General features: G+C 40.3%; 1 protein-coding gene across 7 annotated transcripts in view; it reads left to right on the top strand.

Annotated features, from left to right (window-relative positions):
• The window catches only part of LOC138763404 (acyl-CoA-binding domain-containing protein 6-like), a 552,989-nt gene that overhangs the window by 24,888 nt on the left and 509,516 nt on the right, over positions 1 to 18,585 (top strand). The window contains exon 2 of one of the 7 annotated variants that reach the window (XM_069937485.1): positions 17,308 to 17,360. The exons of the other annotated variants lie outside the window; for them this stretch is intronic. The gene's annotated coding sequence lies outside the window, so the exon portion shown is untranslated. The remainder of the gene's footprint in view (positions 1 to 17,307; positions 17,361 to 18,585) is intronic. 7 annotated transcript variants of the gene reach the window in all.

The following is an 18,585-nucleotide window of genomic DNA, read 5'->3' as shown; positions in this document are numbered from 1 at the left end:
TCATGATGTCATTTCAATTAGCACCTACTTGTGAAATGTGCATGAAAGTCTCCAAAGATCCTGCAATGTTACTGAATATGAATTCTTCAAGTCTTTCAAATAAGATCAGTTTTAAAATGTGTGTATGTATGTAACCTACTCTAAATCTTACCAAATTCCTCCCAATATTTATCCATTACACATGAATGGGAAGACTGCCTTTTCTCAGTTAAGTGTATTTCAATTGGATGGCTGTTGTGCACAGATTAATCAAAAAAGACAATTGCTGGATAAATGCTGAGCTTTAAATGCTGCTGTTTGAATGTTGCAGTTACAACAAGCTTGTGTGAAGTTACTACAGCTGACCTTAAATTCAAGAGTCTCATACAACCCTGAGATTCTTTTTCCTGCAGGCAAGGCATTTATTGGTAGTACATAAAAAATCTGTACACTGTGTATACATGTAAATAAATAAAGAACAGTAAACAGAAAGTGAATGTAAACAACTCTGCAATACAGAGAGAATAAAAAAAAATAAAGTGCAAAAGTAAGAGACCTTGAATAAGTCCCTGATTGAGTTTGTTGATTGAACCTAGCAACTATATCTCATTACTGATGGTAGCAGCAAGAGCAGAGCTTGTGCTGTGCTGGTTGGTGATGATCCTTGATGATTGCTGCTGCTCTCCGATGGCAGTGTTCCCTGTAGATGTCCTTGCTTGTGGTGAAGATTTTGCCTGTAATGTCCTGGGCTGTATCCACTACCTTTTGGAGGGCTTTATGCTCAGTGGCATTGGTGTCTCTACTCCAGACCACGATGCACTTTCCACCACACCTCTGTAGAAATTTGCCAGGATTTCTAGTGTCATACCAACCTCCGCAAACCCCTGAGGAAGTCGAGGCATTGATGTGCTTTCTTTACGGTGCCATTAGTATGGTGGGTCCAGGAAAAATCATCCGAGATGATGACTCACAAGAACTTAAATTTGACCACCCCCTCCGCCTCTGATCCCCCAGATTGTACACCTCTGGTTTTCCCTTCCTGAAGTCAACAATCAGCTCCTTGGTTTATATGTCAGTCCATTAACTAACTCTCTATCCAACTCAGTCGATTACCCCAAAACTATATGCTCTAATTTTATTTGGAGATCTCTTCTGTGACATGTAATAAAAGGCCTTTTCAAAATCCACACCTCACCATCTTTGGGCCATGCCCTTGCCTATCCTGCTGGATAGTCAACATTGTCAGATTGGTCCAAGTGTTTTCATTTGATTAAACCCATCCTGACTCTTGCCAATGCTATTATAGGTCAAAACTCACTGATCCAGTATTCTGTGGCCCTACATGTGTTAACAAGTTGTTGCACCATGGTTGTTTAAAAAAAAAAGTCAATAGGTAACAATTACCAACGTCTTGATGAAAATCTCAATTTTCGCACATGGACTGTCACCATCCTGGTCTATAAACGAGTGCAATCAATTGATTCTAGTGGTCTGCATATGGCTGGGAAGCCCTTTCTCCAACTTAACCAATTGAAAAGCTCAAGCTTAAACTAGATACTAAAATACCTACAAGTGAATTAAAAAATAGTTTTTCCAAAATTATTAAGTCAAAAGAGCAAAAATGCCTCATATTGCAATTGCAATTCCTTAATAAGTCCTAAAAATTGATGAAGTTTGAAGTGTGAGATTTATACATGGTTTCCCAATTTAATTTCCCACTGGGCTGATTTTGCTGAAGAATACATTGATAGGCTCACGGAAAGTAGAATGGTATTCTAATCAGGAAGGAAAGGCTTTTTTGGCACTCTTCGCAAGCTTGGAACATTTCAAGATACTTCACAGCGATTGAGCTACAAATGTCATGTTGAAAAATTATCTGTGAATTTGAATAGACTTTGGATGCACAATAATAACAGAAAATGATGGAAACACTGAGCAATCTGCTGAAAGGGAAATGGATAACATTTCAGGGCTGCACCTTTAATCAGAACTGGGAAAGCAAGAAAAATACTCGGAAGGTGAACAGTGTTTGAAGGTACAAACTCCCCTGTTCTTCTGCCCTTTCAACAGGGCAGGGATGAATGAATGTCATATCAAAAAGTCATGCCTTGAGTGTTGCATGGGACTGTCGGCTTTCGATTCTGCATTCCAGTCTCTGCAGTGAGATTTGAACCCTCTGCCATCTGCATCAGATGAGAGCACCATTAACTGAACTGTAGCTGAATGGAAGCTCGATGTGAGTCTCATTTAACCTGCTCTGGTATAGTACGTGTGTGCCCAAATCCCTTGTGGAATGGAGGCTGAGGAGCTGAAGTCATAGAGAAACTGATTACTGTAGAATTTACTGCAAGAAACAAATTGCTGGAGGAACTCAGTAAGTCAGGCAGCATCCAGGAAGGAAACGGACAGCTGATGTTATGGATCAAAACTGCTTCAGGATTATCCATTTCTCGTCACGGATATTGCCTGACCTGTTCCTCCAGCTGTTTTTTTTTAAAAACAACATAAATTACAGTTTACCCTAATTGGGCCTGATTTGTGGTGTCCAACCAGAACAGAGCGAAGTGATATTCTGGGAAGAGATGCCTTCCATTTCTGACTCTGCTTGAGATATGGTGTTCTATGTGGAGAGGTTTAAAAATTAAATCGGGTATGTTTTGATTACTGCAAAGCAAATATCCTTTGAAAGGAAGAAAAGTGCATCCTGCAAGAAGAGGAGTCATTGATTTATAATAGTATTTGGCCTTTTAGAGAAGATAAAATTGTCTTCACTCAGTGAGTTAAAAATGTTGTAAACACTCATCCCATAGTGTTGAGGGTGAGTGGTGAATGTGCGCATTCAGGAATGATCAGCCGAGTCTTGGGGGATGGTTTGGAGTGGAAGGACATTAGGAGTATGAGAGTGGGGAAATGGAAGAAGGTGAGAGGTATAAGCAGAGCGCCCACCATGAGTGTGGCCATCGTGTGAGTGGGTCAGTGAGTGGTGAGTGGAGGCTTTGGCTCAAGAAGCTTTGAGGAAAAGAGGCTGGTGAAAGTTTATTATTTTACCAACACTTGTGCCTTGAGGAATTGTCAGAATGGCAACAGGGTTAGTGGAATGTTCACTTTGAGAGAAGTGGGAATTCAAGGAGACTTGCCATCTCCTAGATAGCTATATCTGCATGAGGTGTATTGAGCTGCAGCTCTTTATAGACCTTGTTCCAGAACAGGAGCTGAAGCTCGATGACCTTGAACTTGTATGGGAGAATGAGGAGTTCATAGATAAGGAATTTCTACTGAAGCTGTGGGAGGCAGAAGGTAGCTGAGCGACTCTCACGAGAGGGAAAGCAAAAAACATGCAGACGTGTCGTGGGCTTTTCCACTCAATAATAAGAGTACCGCTAGGGATGTAGTTGGGGTGATGGCCTACTGGCGAAAGCCATAGTGACTTAGTCAGACCCTGTGACTCAGAATGAAAAGAGCGAGAAAGGAGAGCAATAGTGGTAAAGGGATTCAATAGCAAACAGGAGATTGTATGACCATGAAAGTGGCACCCAGAGAGTTTGTCGCCTCCCAGGTGTCAGGGTCCGGGACATCTCTGATTGGGACCAAGGAATCCTGAAAAGGGAGGGTGAGAAGCCAGAAGTCATGGTACATATTGATATCAGTGACATTGGTAGGAAAAGAGATGAGGTCCTAAAGAGAGAATACAGGTGGGAAACTGAAAGGCAGGAGCTCAAGGCTAGTAATCTCATGATTGGGCCAGTGAGGGTAAAAATGTGGCAGCATAATTGGTGCAGGGGACAGGTTTCTGCTTTCTGGATCATTGGGATCTCTTCTGGGTAAGGTCCAATCTGTACAAATAGGACGGGTTACACCTAAACTGGAAGGGGACCAATATCCTGGTGGAGAAGTTTGCTAGAGCTGTTAGAGAAGGTTTAAACTAGTTTGGCTGGGGGATGGGAACCAGAGTGATAAAACAGAAAATAGAACAGATGGTGGAAAGGTTAATGCAAAGTGTATTGCAATCGTGAGGAACATCAGGCAGTGGAGGGAGCATAAAAGTAGTCCAATGAAAGGATTGAAATGTGTTTATTTCAATCCAAGAAGTATTAAGAATAAGAGAAATGAACATAGAGCATGGATAATTATGTGGAATTGCGATAATGTGGCTGTAAAAGAGACTTGGTTGATGGAAAGGCATAATTGGTACTGGAGTTGAGATGTTTCAAAGGGGGGAGGAGTAGCATAACTAATTAGGGATAGTACCAGCACTGCAGAAAGGGAGAACGCTGTGGAGGGAGTGTTCACTGAGTTGGTAGTAACTTGAGAAAGGTCTTGGGAGAGGTCAAAGGGGGCTCGAGAAGGCCTTGGCAAATAGGATTAAGGAAATCTCTAAGGCATTCTATGCATACATGAAGAACAGAAGGATGGTGAGAATCAAGGTGGGGTGATTTACAGATAAAGGACGAAATGTGCCTGGAGGCAGATCCTAAATGAATTCTTTGCGTTAGTGTTCACCAGAGCAGGGGAGCTTGGTCAATGTGAGATTAATATGGAACAAGTTTATGTGCAGGAGCATGTTGAGGTGAAGAAAGAGGAAGTGCTAGATCTTCTTGGAAACATTAGGATTGACGAGTCCCTGAGATCAGATGAGATATAATCCTGGTTACTACAAGAAGCAAGGTAAGAGATTGCTGGGGCATTGACAATGATCTTTGTATCCACCCTGCCACAAGTAAGGTACTGGTGGATTGGAGAATGGCAATTGTAGTCCCCTTGTTTAAAAATAAAAGGTAATAGGGAGAATCCTAGGAACGATAGACAAATGAGTTTAATGTTAGTGGTGGGCAAACTATTGGACAGGATACTTAGGGACTGGATTTATGAACATTTAGAGACACGTAGTCTTCAGGGATAGTCAGCATGGCTTTGGGAGGGGCAGGTCATGTATCATGAGCCTAATTGAGGTTTTTGAGGAAGTAACAAAAGAAATTGATAAAAAGTAGGGAGGTAGATGTGTATATGGATCTTAGAAAAGCTTTTGACAAGGTCATGCTTGGTGGACTCATTCAGGGAGATATGAGGCATGGGATCCATGGAGACCTGGCTGTGTGGATTCAGAATTAGTTTGCTTGCAGAAAGCAGAGGGTAGTAGTAGACAGAAAACATTCTATCTGGATGTCAATGAATAGTTGAGTTCTGCAGGGATCTATTCTTGGACCTGTGCTCTTTGTGAGTTTTATAAATGACCTGGACAAAGAAGAAAAGGGATGAGTCAGTGTGTTTTCGGATGACAAGAAGGTTAGATATGTGGTGGTTACTGTTGAAGGTTGTTATAAATTCTTCTTTTCTTTGGCTTTGGCTTGGCTTCGCGGACGAAGATTTATGGAGGGGGTAAAAAAGTCCACGTCAGCTGCAGGCTCGTTTGTGGCTGACCAGTCCGATGCGGGACAGGCAGACACGATTGCAGCGGTTGCAAGGGAAAATTGGTTGGTTGGGGTTGGGTGTTGGGTTTTTCCTCCTTTGCCTTTTGTCAGTGAGGTGGGCTCTGCGGTCTTCTTCAAAGGAGGCTGCTGCCCGCCAAACTGTGAGGCGCCAAGATGCACGGTTTGAGGCGTTATCAGCCCACTGGCGGTGGTCAATGTGGCAGGCACCAAGAGATTTCTTTAGGCAGTCCTTGTACCTTTTCTTTGGTGCACCTCTGTCACGGTGGCCAGTGGAGAGCTCGCCATATAATACGATCTTGGGAAGGCGATGGTCCTCCATTCTGGAGACGTGACCCATCCAGCGCAGCTGGATCTTCAGCAGCGTGGACTCGATGCTGTCGACCTCTGCCATCTCGAGTACTTCGACATTAGGGATGAAAGCGCTCCAATGGATGTTGAGGACGGAGCGGAGACAACGCTGGTGGAAGCGTTCTAGGAGCCGTAGGTGGTGCCGGTAGAGGACCCATGATTCGGAGCCGAACAGGAGTGTGGGTATGACAACGGCTCTGTATACGCTTATCTTTGTGAGGTTTTTCAGTTGGTTGTTTTTCCAGACTCTTTTGTGTAGTCTTCCAAAGGCGCTATTTGCCTTGGCGAGTCTGTTGTCTATCTCATTGTCGATCCTTGCATCTGATGAAATGGTGCAGCCGAGATAGGTAAACTGGTTGACCGTTTTGAGTTTTGTGTGCCCGATGGAGATGTGGGGGGGCTGGTAGTCATGGTGGGGAGCTGGCTGATGGAGGACCTCAGTTTTCTTCAGGCTGACTTCCAGGCCAAACATTTTGGCAGTTTCCGCAAAGCAGGACGTCAAGCGCTGAAGAGCTGGCTCTGAATGGGCAACTAAAGCGGCATCATCTGCAAAGAGTAGTTCACGGACAAGTTTCTCTTGTGTCTTGGTGTGAGCTTGCAGGCGCCTCAGATTGAAGAGACTGCCATCCGTGCGGTACCGGATGTAAACAGCGTCTTCATTGTTGGGGTCTTTCATGGCTTGGTTCAGCATCATGCTGAAGAAGATTGAAAAGAGGGTTGGTGCGAGAACACAGCCTTGCTTCACGCCATTGTTAATGGAGAAGGGTTCAGAGAGCTCATTGCTGTATCTGACCCGACCTTGTTGGTTTTCGTGCAGTTGGATAATCATGTTGAGGAACTTTGGGGGTTCAATGTTGGAAAACTGCAGTCAGACGAAGCGAGAGGAAACTTCCAGGCAAACCTCAAAGCAAAGCTCGACGTTGCAACCCGCCTCACGGACCCGTCCCCTGAAACCCTCTGGGATCAGTTGAAGGCTACCATACTGCAATCCACTGAAGAGGTACTGGGCTTCTCCTCCAGGAAAAACAAGGACTGGTTTGACGAAAACAGCCAGGAAATCCAGGAGCTGCTGGCAAAGAAGTGAGCTGCCCACCAGGCTCACCTTACAAAGCCGTCCTGTCCAGAGAAGAAACAAGCCTTCCGTCGCGCATGCAGCCATCTTCAGCGCAAACTCCGGGAGATCCAAAATGAGTGGTGGACTAGCCTCGCCAAACGAACACAGCTCAGCGCGGACATTGGCGACTTCAGGGGTTTCTACGAGTCTCTAAAGGCTGTGTACGGCCCCTCACCCCAAGTCCAAAGCCCGCTGCACAGCTCAGACGGCAAAGTCCTCCTCAGCGACAAGATCTCCATCCTCAACCGATGGTCAGAACACTTCCAATCTCTTTTCAGTACCAACCGCTCAGTCCAAGATTCCGCCCTGCTCCAGCTCCCTCAACAGCCCCTAAGGCTAGAGCTGGATGAGGTTCCCACCCTGGATGAGACATATAAGGCAATCGAACAACTGAAAAGTGGCAAAGCAGCAGGTATGGATGGAATCCCCCCAGAAGTCTGGAAGGCTGGCGGCAAAACTCTGCATGCCAAACTGCATGAGTTTTTCAAGCTTTGTTGGGACCAAGGTAAACTGCCTCAGGATCTTCGTGATGCCACCATCATCACCCTGTACAAAAACAAAGGCGAGAAATCAGACTGCTCAAACTACAGGGGAATCACGTTGCTCTCCATTGCAGGCAAAATCTTCGCTAGGATTCTACTAAATAGAATAATACCTAGTGTCGCTGAGAATATTCTCCCAGAATCACAGTGCGGCTTTCGCGCAAACAGAGGAACCACTGACATGGTCTTTGCCCTCAGACAGCTCCAAGAAAAGTGCAGAGAACAAAACAAAGGACTCTACATCACCTTTGTTGACCTCACCAAAGCCTTCGACACCGTGAGCAGGAAAGGGCTTTGGCAAATACTAGAGCGCATCGGATGTTATAAATTACAACAGGATAAAGACAGCATGCAGAGTTTGGCAGAAAAGTGGCAGATGGAGTTCAGTCTGGATAATGTGAAGTGATGTGTTTTGGAAGGTCAATGGTGGGGTACATGGTTACTGCCAAGATTCTTAACAGTGTGGAAGAACAGAGAAATCTTGAGGTCTAAATCCATAGATCTCTCAAGGTTGTCATGCAGGTTGATAGGGTGATTGAATACTGGCTTTCATTAGTTGAAGGGTTGAGTTCAAGTGTCGATACGTAATGTTGGCAACTCTATAAAACTCTGCTGAGACCACTCTTGGAATATTGTGTTCAGTTCTAGTCACCTCCATTTCAGGAAAGATGTGGAAGCTTTGGAGAGGAGATTTACCAGGATGTTGCCTTGGTTGGAGAATGTTTTATGAAGCAAGGTTAATTAGAGCAAGGGCTTTTCTCTTTGACGCAAAGAAGGATGAGAGGTGACTAATAATTATCTATAAAGTTATGAGAGGAATGGATAGGGTAGACAGCCAACACCCTTTACCTGGGACAACAGTAGCAAATACCAGAGGACATCTGTACAAGGTGATAGCAGGAAATTCATATTAAATTTATACATACAGCATTGTAACAGACCATTTTGGCCCACATGTCTGAGCTGTCCAATTAGCCTCCTGCCCAGGTATGTTTCAAAAGGTGGGAGGAAACCAGAGCCCCCATGGAAAATCCATGAAGACACGGGGAGAACGTACAAACTCCTTACAGGCAGTGTGGGATTCGAATCCCCGTCCCAATCGCTGGCAACGTAAAGGCATTGTGCTAACCACTATGCCAATCATGCCAGGGGAGACATGGGCAAGGTTTTGGAAAGAAAGTAGTGGGTGCCTGGAATGCATTTCAGGGATGATGATGGAGCCTGATACAAGAGCAACATTTATAATGTTCTTTGACAAACATATGGATACAAGGAAAATAGAGGGTTATCGGTGTGAGGTTGAGAAGGTGTAGGTTCTTGAATCGGATTGTATTGGTCAGCATATCATCGGGCATCGAAGGGAACCTGTTCTGTGCTCTGATCCTCTGTGTTGGCAATGTGCATTTGAGATAAAGTTTAGCGATGACATTAAATTGCAGAGGGCTAACTAATGCACTCCTGTTCCTTGTATCTTTGGTATCTTTAGTAAGCACTCTTCCTCCTGAAGTGCACCTTTAATATCCTGCCAAAACTGCCGAGGTGGTGCGCAGAAATGGTTCTGGATCTTTCCCTCAGCAACTTATCAAAAGCAATGGCTTTGGCAATGTTTGTCAGTGTCTACACTGCACTGGTCAGGAGCAAAATCTATTGAAGGCTCTTGTTCATATTTCGAGGGTTGTTCTTAGTCAAAAGGAAAATTATATAAGCCGATCACTGACCAGTGATGGAATTACTTCTGATGTGAGATTTATGGCATTTTGCTCTGGCAGTTTGTTAAACACCATTTTTATTTTAATTATAAAAGCTGTCCCTTATATATTTGTATTGCCAAAGTGCACCTGGATCTCTTTTTCTCAACCTCTTGTCCTGCTCAGCCCACCCATCATTTCCTGACTTGTCTCTGCTTTGGGAATTACAAACTCCTATCCCCTTCTTCCTTCCTACCATCCACTCACAGATAAGACTGGAGGAAACTTTGACAAGGGTGTTGGTTATTACATTGCTTTTCTGACTTTGGATGAAACATGGACAATGGGCCCAGTGGTCAGGAATCACATGAGTGGCTCCTTTTCTGCAACTGTAACTTTTACCCTGATAAAGTGGAACCCTTGCTTGTGTGTGGCTATATTTCTTTGTGTCCATCTTGGTGTGTTCAATTGGATGGCAGTATGGCTCCTTGCCATGAGATTTGAACTCTGCCTGAATAATGTAAGAATGTTGTCAAATGAATCTTGTTCCCACTGCCTTCCTCCCACTGATGCTGCTTAACCCACTGAGTATGATTTTGCACAGATTCTAGCCTGTGTGGTCACTTGAAGTTCAATATTGGGGTAATCACTTGAATTCATGGTATGGAGGTTTCCGAGTGTGTGTGATTTGCGTGCCTGCAAGGTGATAGGGATTGGGAAACATAAATTATGCGCTGTTCTCTTTGAGTCTCAGTTGTGGCAAGAGAGGAGCTCTTGAGCAAATAGCTATCCTTTCTCCATTCTGCTTTTGATGTGATATTTTTGTGTCAAGAATGGTTGAAAAATAAATTATATTATTGCTGATCATTGGAAAGCAAGTGTCTTTTGAAATGGGGAGTGCATTAATATGAAATGGGGAGTCCATCCAATTTTCTTCAACAAGTGGAGTCATTGACTAAAATATCATGTATGCCCCACTCAGCCTCTCTCCCACCTATCCTGTATTATTCCCATCCCTTCCTCAAGCTGCAGTCTGAGTCACTCACTTGAACTCCCCATGCCCCTTTTTTTTTTGTTGATGAGTGCTCTGTTGTAAGCAGTGTACCTATTGCCCATTGCAATGTTGCAACTGGTTTGTGACACTACAATGGAGAAGAATTGAGTTTGTGTCCAGTTTTCATCATGTATGCAGGCCAACTGGGTGAGGATCATCCATTGTTTTCTCCCTCCCCCCCCCACCATAGAATAAAATCATTGATTGTAATCCTACAATTCAATCCTTCAAGATGACATGGGGTTTGAATGAGAGATTTCTGCATTATTCAAGTATTTTGTCTAATCCCAAATGTAATCATTCCCCCTATGGTGGCTATACCTGGAGCTACAAGCTCTGGAATTTCCTTGCTACAAATTTCAGCCTCTCTACTTCTTTGTCCTTCAAAACTTTCTTACCTGCCCAATGATACTGGCTATCGTCCCAAGTTGAATCACTGTCATTGAACTAGTCAAACCAAATTAGATCCACAACCTATCAATTGAGTTGAGAGACTGAAGCTGCCTTAGGTCATTAAAGTCTTGATTGGAATCAACTCTGCTTGACATGAGGCAGGTTCTAATAATTTCCAAATGGAAATTTTTAGGAGGCCAAGAAGGTACTGTATTTAAAAAAAAAATGTTATGCTTTAGTTTAATGTTTGTTAATCTTTTTTTTTTAAAAGTTAATCGCAATTCCATTAATGTTCAAAGCATCGAAAGATCAGAAAAGTTGTGCAGAAGGATGTTTTTTGGCCCATCATTTCTGTCCATTGAAAAAGTGACCTAGTGTGGTCTCATTTTTCTGTAAGTTGTTCAAGTAGACATCCAAGCACTTTCTAAAAATGAGGGTTCCTGCTTTACTGGCCTGTGGATGGAGAATCTTTACCACATCATTCAAATTCTTACACGAAGTCCTTTCAAACTATGCTGTCTTTTATTTTTGTACTCAATTAAACAAAATGAAGTTTTCCTTCTTGGGAAGTCCAGGTTCTTCATCATGTTATTCATTTAGGTAACCTTCATTCTATTACAAAGTAAACAATACTGCTTATCTTGTTGTTCCTCAGAACCTAAGTTCTATATACGTGAAGATAAGGCTTGGGAGGCTTTTAGCCAGCCAAATTAAAAAACTATACAGCTAAACAGCTAATTTCAAATATCCAAAAAAATGATGGAATGATTACTACTGATCATGCTGAGATAAATAAAACATTGTCAATACTATTTTAATTTTATAGTATTGAATTGACTAAAGACTCAACTTCTGTAATGACATTTTTGGATAATTTGATTATTCCTTCACTATCTTCAGAAAATCAGTTTCTGTTAGAGAGGCCTATTTCTTCTCAGGAGATGATTGCAACTATCAACTCTTTGCAGTCCGGCAAAGTTTCCAGACCCAATAGTTTCCCAGCAGAGTTTTATAAGACTTTTTCCCATTTATTGATAACTCATTTGGATTTGGTTCTTTCTGAATCCATCACTGCTGGGAAATTACCAGATACATTTTATGAAGCTTCCATCTCTTATTATGACTAGAAAATAATAAAGATCTTTTTGATTATTCTTCCTACAAGCTAATTTCTCTTGAATGCCAATACTAAGATATTGTCTAAAATTTTGGACTGTATGTTAGAAGATATTATGCACCCCTTATTATCTCTGAAGATCAAACTGGCTTTATTATGGGTCATTATTCATAATTTAATACCCATCGCCTATTAAATATCCTTTATTCTCCCACTGTTACTCATTCTCAATGTATTTTTTCATTGGATGCTGAAAAAGCTGTTGATAGAGTAGAATGGAATTACTTATTCAACATGTTAGATAAATTGAACTTTGGTCCCAAATTTATTAATTGGATTAAATTAATATACTTATTTTCTACTGCTTCAATTTTTACTGATTTAATTAAAACCAAACCTTTCAAGCTTTACCGTGGAACAGGAAAAAGTTGCCCTTTTCGCCCATTATTATTTAATTTGGCATTAGAACCATTAGCAGTAGCCTTTTGGCAATTAGATGATATTTCTAGAATTATAAGAGATGGGAATGTTCATAAGGTCTCTCTCTATGCAGATGATTATCTATGGTTATATATCTGACGCTTTCCATTTAATTCCAACCATTTTATCACTCCATCAATTTGTGGACAACTTGGAGCTTTATCTTTTGGGTAATTTTATTGAAATGTAATAAATTAACTAAATTTCTAATTTCTGTTGTCAAAATAGCTTTAATAGTGGTTAAGAAATGTATTGCAACTACTTGGAAGTCCGACTCTCCCTTACTCATAGGACGATGAACTGCAGAGACAAATAGTTGTATACCTATGGAGAATATTACATATAATCTAAAAAATAAATATGAATTAATAATGTCAAGATATGGCAGCCATATAGGGGCCCAATTATAATAATGATAACATCAGATGTTGTTACAAAATAAGCTGATGTGATTTTCCTGCATAGATTTTTTTATGGATAGTATAATTGTGAGCTCTGACACTGTGTGGTTTTATATTTTGTAGGAAGTGGTGGCGGGGGGGGGGGGGGGTTTGTATGAAAAAGTTTTAATATTTTGTTAAATTGAAAATTTTACTATGTATATTTATAAAAAAAAATAATAAAATATAAAAAAAGTATCCAATTCTTTCAGGATCTTTTTATTGACTAAAATATGGCTTCTTTTGAACAATTATCTTCTAAGTTTAAAGTATTTAAACATCATTTCTTTAAATATTTACAGATTAGGAGCTTCATGAACTCCTTAATATTGAAACTAACTTAAGATTTAAGGATGATAGGTGTTACGGGTCCAGAGGACCCCAAAACCCAGCAGCAATAGAAATTCACCAAGACAAATAGATACTTCCATTAAAGTAGTTTTTAATTTTCTTTAAACTTAAAAACAGGATCAAACTTTGTTATTACTATTAACTTAACTCCATTCTAATTCTAAGCGCACATGTATGTAATGTGTACAAGTTCAGAAAAGTTCTTTGATTCACAGTCCAAACTCACTTCTCACTCCTCCAAGTTCACCAGTATCAGGCAATTCTTATACTTAACATTTATGAATTTTCACCAAGTTCTGGTGCTTAAAAGTAATTGGTTACTGCTCAGGAAGGTTCTTGTTGGTTTCAGAGAGAGATTTGTTGCTCGCTGGACACAAACTGATTCCTTCCGATCAGTAACTTCAGTGTCTTGCAGAAGAAACTTGCCCTATCAGGGTTTTCTAAATGATAACCTCTTCTTCTGCAGGTCACCACAGAGTTCCTTTTGTTTTCCTTATTTCAGGTGAAACACTCTAACCAACCATGGACTATTATCATAACCTAAAGAATTAGGGTTGTTCTGAAGCTTTGGTGCTGTGCATCTCCAGGTGGTTGTCATTTGATTCCCATGTGTTAGCTTGGGGTTTTGAATTATAAGTTTAAACATTTTTTCTTATTTTTTGAATTGTACATTACACAAAATTGAACAGTGCAGTTATAATGTACACATCAATAAAAATATTTTAAAAAGAGAAAAGAAGAAAATAATATTAAGCACTTTCAAAACATCATGGCATATCCAGTTACACACAGCCAACATAACTTCACATGCAAACCCAAGACTAACCTTACTAATCCCTCCCAATTAACGCAAACTGTCCTTGACAGTGTGCTCATAAACAAAGCAACTACCCACCCCCCCCTCCCACCATCAAATCTCCCTGTTGGCAGCATCCCAGAAAAAAAAGTCCAGGTTCCTACAAATGTTAGACATATTATGACTAGAAAGAAACAACCAAAATCAGAATGAAAAACATTAATGGATGAATAATTACAGGTATATTGCAAAAGAAAAATCCAAGAACCCAAGTAAAGCCTATTAATTAATTGAAAAGAAAGTATAATATTAGTAATCCTATTAAGGAAAGAATTAAGAAAAATAAAGAATAAACTTCTCCAATTTTAAGAATAAACACAAAGAAAGAAAAATCTAAGCAGAACCCACTTTAAACAAAACAAAAAAATGCCACGGCATAATTAAATAATCAAGCAAGTTCCCAAATAAAGATTATTCGCAACATTCATGCAAAATAAGAAAGAAGGCAATTAAAGCCAAAAAGTCAGTATTTTACAAGATAACTGAAGTTTCTTCCAAAAAATTGATAAGCAGACTTGGGAGAGTTGAACCACTTCATAGACTTGTTTGACAAAGTGACCTTCAGTCGGGCTGGAAAGCGCAGCAAAGGCTTGAATCTGGCTTGATATAGTTGAGACATAACTTCTTTGTAGTGAAGCTGTTCCTTCATAACTTCACCAGGGTAGTCATCCACGATCTGTCCATGATATTGTAGCGTATCTCTTCAATGAGATTCTCTTAAAATTAGGACTTTAATCTGGAATCGATGTAGACAGAGAATAATAGATCAAGGCTTGCCATCGAAACCAGGTTTAGACACTAGCGATCTATGGGTTCTATAAATCTTGAGTATTGTAGGCAGAAATTCTTGGTTTAACCCCTTGCAGAATTTAGGAAGGTGGCCAGATTGAGTTCCTCCTTTTAAGCCAATGGGTTCTCAAATTATTTCTTCTGCTAATTTTCTGCCAGATCAGCTACTTTCTTCAATAAAATATCATTGGATTTGTTTAGCGACATATTAGTTTGTTGTAAATCTTGAAATTGGGTTACTTGAAATTCAACAGAATTTTCAAGTTCCTTAACTTTGGAATCATGAAATTCAATAGTAGACTGTAACTCTTCAAAATTGATGGTGACCAGAGCAAGAGAATTTTTAATCTCTTCCATCGTTTTTGCGTTCTTTGATGTCTTTCCTCAGATCTTTTATATATTCCATCATAATAAGGGTCAACTTTTCAGAGGTAATAACTTATTCCTCTTCCTTGAGCAGTCATAATGAATGTACGTTAAGAGAAGGTATTATGAAGGAAAAGAAGAAAAGAACCAAAAACGAATCAAAACATGGGAGCTAGAAATATTTAGGAGCAGGCTAAAAAAAGCTTGTCACTCCAAGGACTGCCAGCAGGGAACTCCCCCTAATAATCTTCAGACACAAATTTCAGTCTTCCTGTTCCACCACATTGTTTAACATCCTCCCATTTAATGGAAATACCACTTTCACCATTGCATACACGAGGCATCATACTTTGCTGGGATTGAATTCAATTTTGTGTTTTTTCCATCCAACTGCAGAGTAAAGCTTCCCTCCTCTCCGTCAACCACATGAGCAATTTCTAAATGATTTGAAGTTTTTAAAATCTTCTCCCCCCCCCCCACCCCCCACCCCCCTCATTCACCAATGCTGTTTAAATCAATAGTTTGTCCTGTTGCAAACTGAGGTGTGTGGAACCTGCAGATAATAACATTCTGGTTCTTTCTTTATTTAAAAAAAACACATTTATTAATTGTGATTTTAAAGCAGAAAAAAAAACAAGTACAATAAGCAATTGTGGAGTAAGTAACATTCAGTCATTAAAAAAGATACAGAAATCATAAGGACATCCACAATCCATCAACATATTAATAACTTTATCCCGACTAAAGAGAAATGCAAACCCCATCCCAACTTTATCCATAAATACTAAAATGAAAACAGAAAATAAAAAAAATGTTGTTATATTTTTTTTCTTTGGCTTGGCTTCGTGGACGAAGGTTTATGGAGGGGGCAAAATGTCCACGTCAGCTGCAGGCTCGTTGGTGGCTGACAAGTCCGATGCGGGACAGGCAGACACGGTTGCAGGGGAAAATTGGTGGGTTGGGGTTGGGTGTTGGGTTTTTCCTCCTTTGCCTTTTGTCAGTGAGGTGGGCTCTGCGGTCTTCTTCAAAGGAGGTTGCTGCCCGCCAAACTGTGAGGCGCCAAGATGCACGGTTTGAGGCGATATCAGCCCACTGGCAGTGGTCAATGTGGCAGGCACCAAGAGATTTCTTTAGGTAGTCCTTGTACCTTTTAGGGTTAGGGTTATATTAAAGGCTAAGAAAATGACTCATAAATGGTCCCCACAATGTTTGAAATCTTATACCTGAATTATTAATTGAATAATGAATATTTTCTAAGTTTAAACATTACATAATGTCTCTCAGCCACTGGGAATTTTTCTTCCTGCCACTGAGTCAAGTTTGGATTCAATTTACTAGTCTCCCTTATATCCCATGGGCTTCTATTTTATCCAGCAAATCCTGTGATAAAATACAGAGAAGAATCAAATCCACTGCTCTCATTAGACCCTTGTTACCTACTGGAAAAAAAGTTAGCCACGATGAAAATTAAAAAAAAAACCCAGCAGATCTTGGAATTCCAAGGTTTAAATAAAATGTAGTAAAACCTTCAAGAGGCCCAGCAGCATCTATGAACAGAGGAAAAATTTCATCCTGCTGAAATATTACAGTTTCTCTTTCCACAGATGCAGTCGAATCTTCTCAGTCTTTCTAAGAGTCAAGATCCTTTTATTATCACGTAAAAGGAGAAAATGTGATATTACATGAAATTTCCTTTTAGTCTGCTATGAGGAGGACAGTGTCGCTATCAGCATTATCTGGTGCCCCTCACAGTAAGAGAAAGAGAATCAAAAGAGATTCTCTCCAGAGTTGTTGGGTATCCTTGTGTAGTAAAACATAATATCAAACTAAGAAAAAAAAAGAAAGAGAAATAAAGGAAAATTTAAGTTATAAGTTCCTCTCAAATTAATTATAAATTTCTTCTTTTAAAGAAAAAATAAAGAAAAAGGTATATAATTGTCTTTTTTTCTAAAGCACTTTCCAGGCTTTGGATTTTCTTTTATTTTGCACTCAGTTTTTTTTTGTCATGTGTGTCCTTTGCCTGCCTTCCTTGTTTGCCTTTAATTCCATTTCTGACTCTTGAATGCTCTTGTTTTATTAAGCTCACGGTGTCTGACCTGAGCAAAACAGAAACAACTTAGCTGGTCTGCTACGCTCTTCTTATATCAAGGGTTCTGGATTTGGTAGTCCTACCCTTTTTGTGGGACACATTGATCATCACTCCCTTGAATTTTAACCATAAAACCTCTCATTGCATTTGCCTTCAAGTTGTGTTTCTAACAAAGTGTCTTTAACTCTTAAAAACATTGACTATGTTTCTCCTTTCACAGATGCTGCTTGACCAGCCAAGTGTTTCCAACAATGTTTTTGTTTTTATTTCAGATTTTCAGCATGTGCAGTTTTTTTAAAATTTCAGCCTACTTTTGCTTAATCAGGTCAGTTGAGTAAAATTTGCCTTCATTTTGGTCTTGAGCTGCTACTTGTCCTCTATCCATGTCCTTTTGTGTAACTGCATTAAGCAGAACGGAATTTTGAGCACATTCCCGAAGAGACCCTTTTTTCACCTGCCCAGCTTAATTCAAGATTCAAATTCAATTTATTGTCATGGTAATGAAAACAGTGTCATAAAATTAAAAAAAAACCCAGTAAATCTGGATTTACTTCCCATTTAAATTTTTGGGAGTCACGATCTTGGAGGATCTTTTCTGGACCCAACACACCAATGGTATCGTGAAGAAAGCACATCAGTGCCTCTACTTCTTCAGGAGTTTTCGGAGATTTGGTATGACACTAGAAATCGTGGCAAATTTCTAGAGGCGTGGTAAAAATGGTGCTGGCTGGCTGCATCACAGTCTGGTATGGAAACACCAACACTCCTGAGCGTAAAGAGGATGGGTACAGCCCAGGACATTGCAGGCACAACCCTCCCCACTATTGAGTACATCGAAGGGAATGCTACTGTAGGAGAGCAGCAGCAATCATCAAACACCCGCACCACCCAGCACATACTCTGTTCTCGCTGCTACCATCAGGAAAGAGGTATAGGTGCCAGAAGACTCGCACCACCAGATTCAGGAACAGTTGCTACCCCTCCAGCGTCAGACTCCTCAATGACATACTCAATTAGAGACTCGTTTAAGGACTCTTTCTTAGCACTTTATTGATTTTATTTTTGTTTTCTATGTATTGCACAATTTATTTACATTCATTACCTGTTTACAGTTTTGTTTACACTGTGTACAGTTTATTTTTCCAATTAGTGGTAATTTTGCCACATCCGCAAGGAGGAGGAATGTCAAGGTTGTATGTGATGTCGTGTATGTACTCTGACAATAAATCTGGAAAAAAAGTGATGCATTGATCTCTCTATTATCATTAATATTAGGTCAGTTGACATCTCCAACAATTGTTGCTCTGTTGTTTTTGTACTGTTCTCCTCTGGATTGATTGTACATTAATAGTAGAATCAATAGTGTTCTTTATCATTGCCACTCTTTCCCCTGGAAAAAGTGTTCATTCAACTTTTTTTTAAATTGGCGAATTTGGTAATAACCTCTCGGGTTTGCCTTTTGTTAAAATCTTGTGGGGCATTTTAAGGGTAGGGTCTCTCCATTCCATTACTGGCAGCTAAGTCACTGTTTGGATCTTTCCACTCAACTC

The sequence above is a fragment of the Narcine bancroftii genome, chromosome 5 (genome assembly GCF_036971445.1).
Source record: "Narcine bancroftii isolate sNarBan1 chromosome 5, sNarBan1.hap1, whole genome shotgun sequence".
In the NCBI taxonomy this organism is placed as follows: Eukaryota; Metazoa; Chordata; class Chondrichthyes; order Torpediniformes; family Narcinidae; genus Narcine; species Narcine bancroftii.
This window is presented reverse-complemented; position numbering and strand designations above follow the sequence as displayed.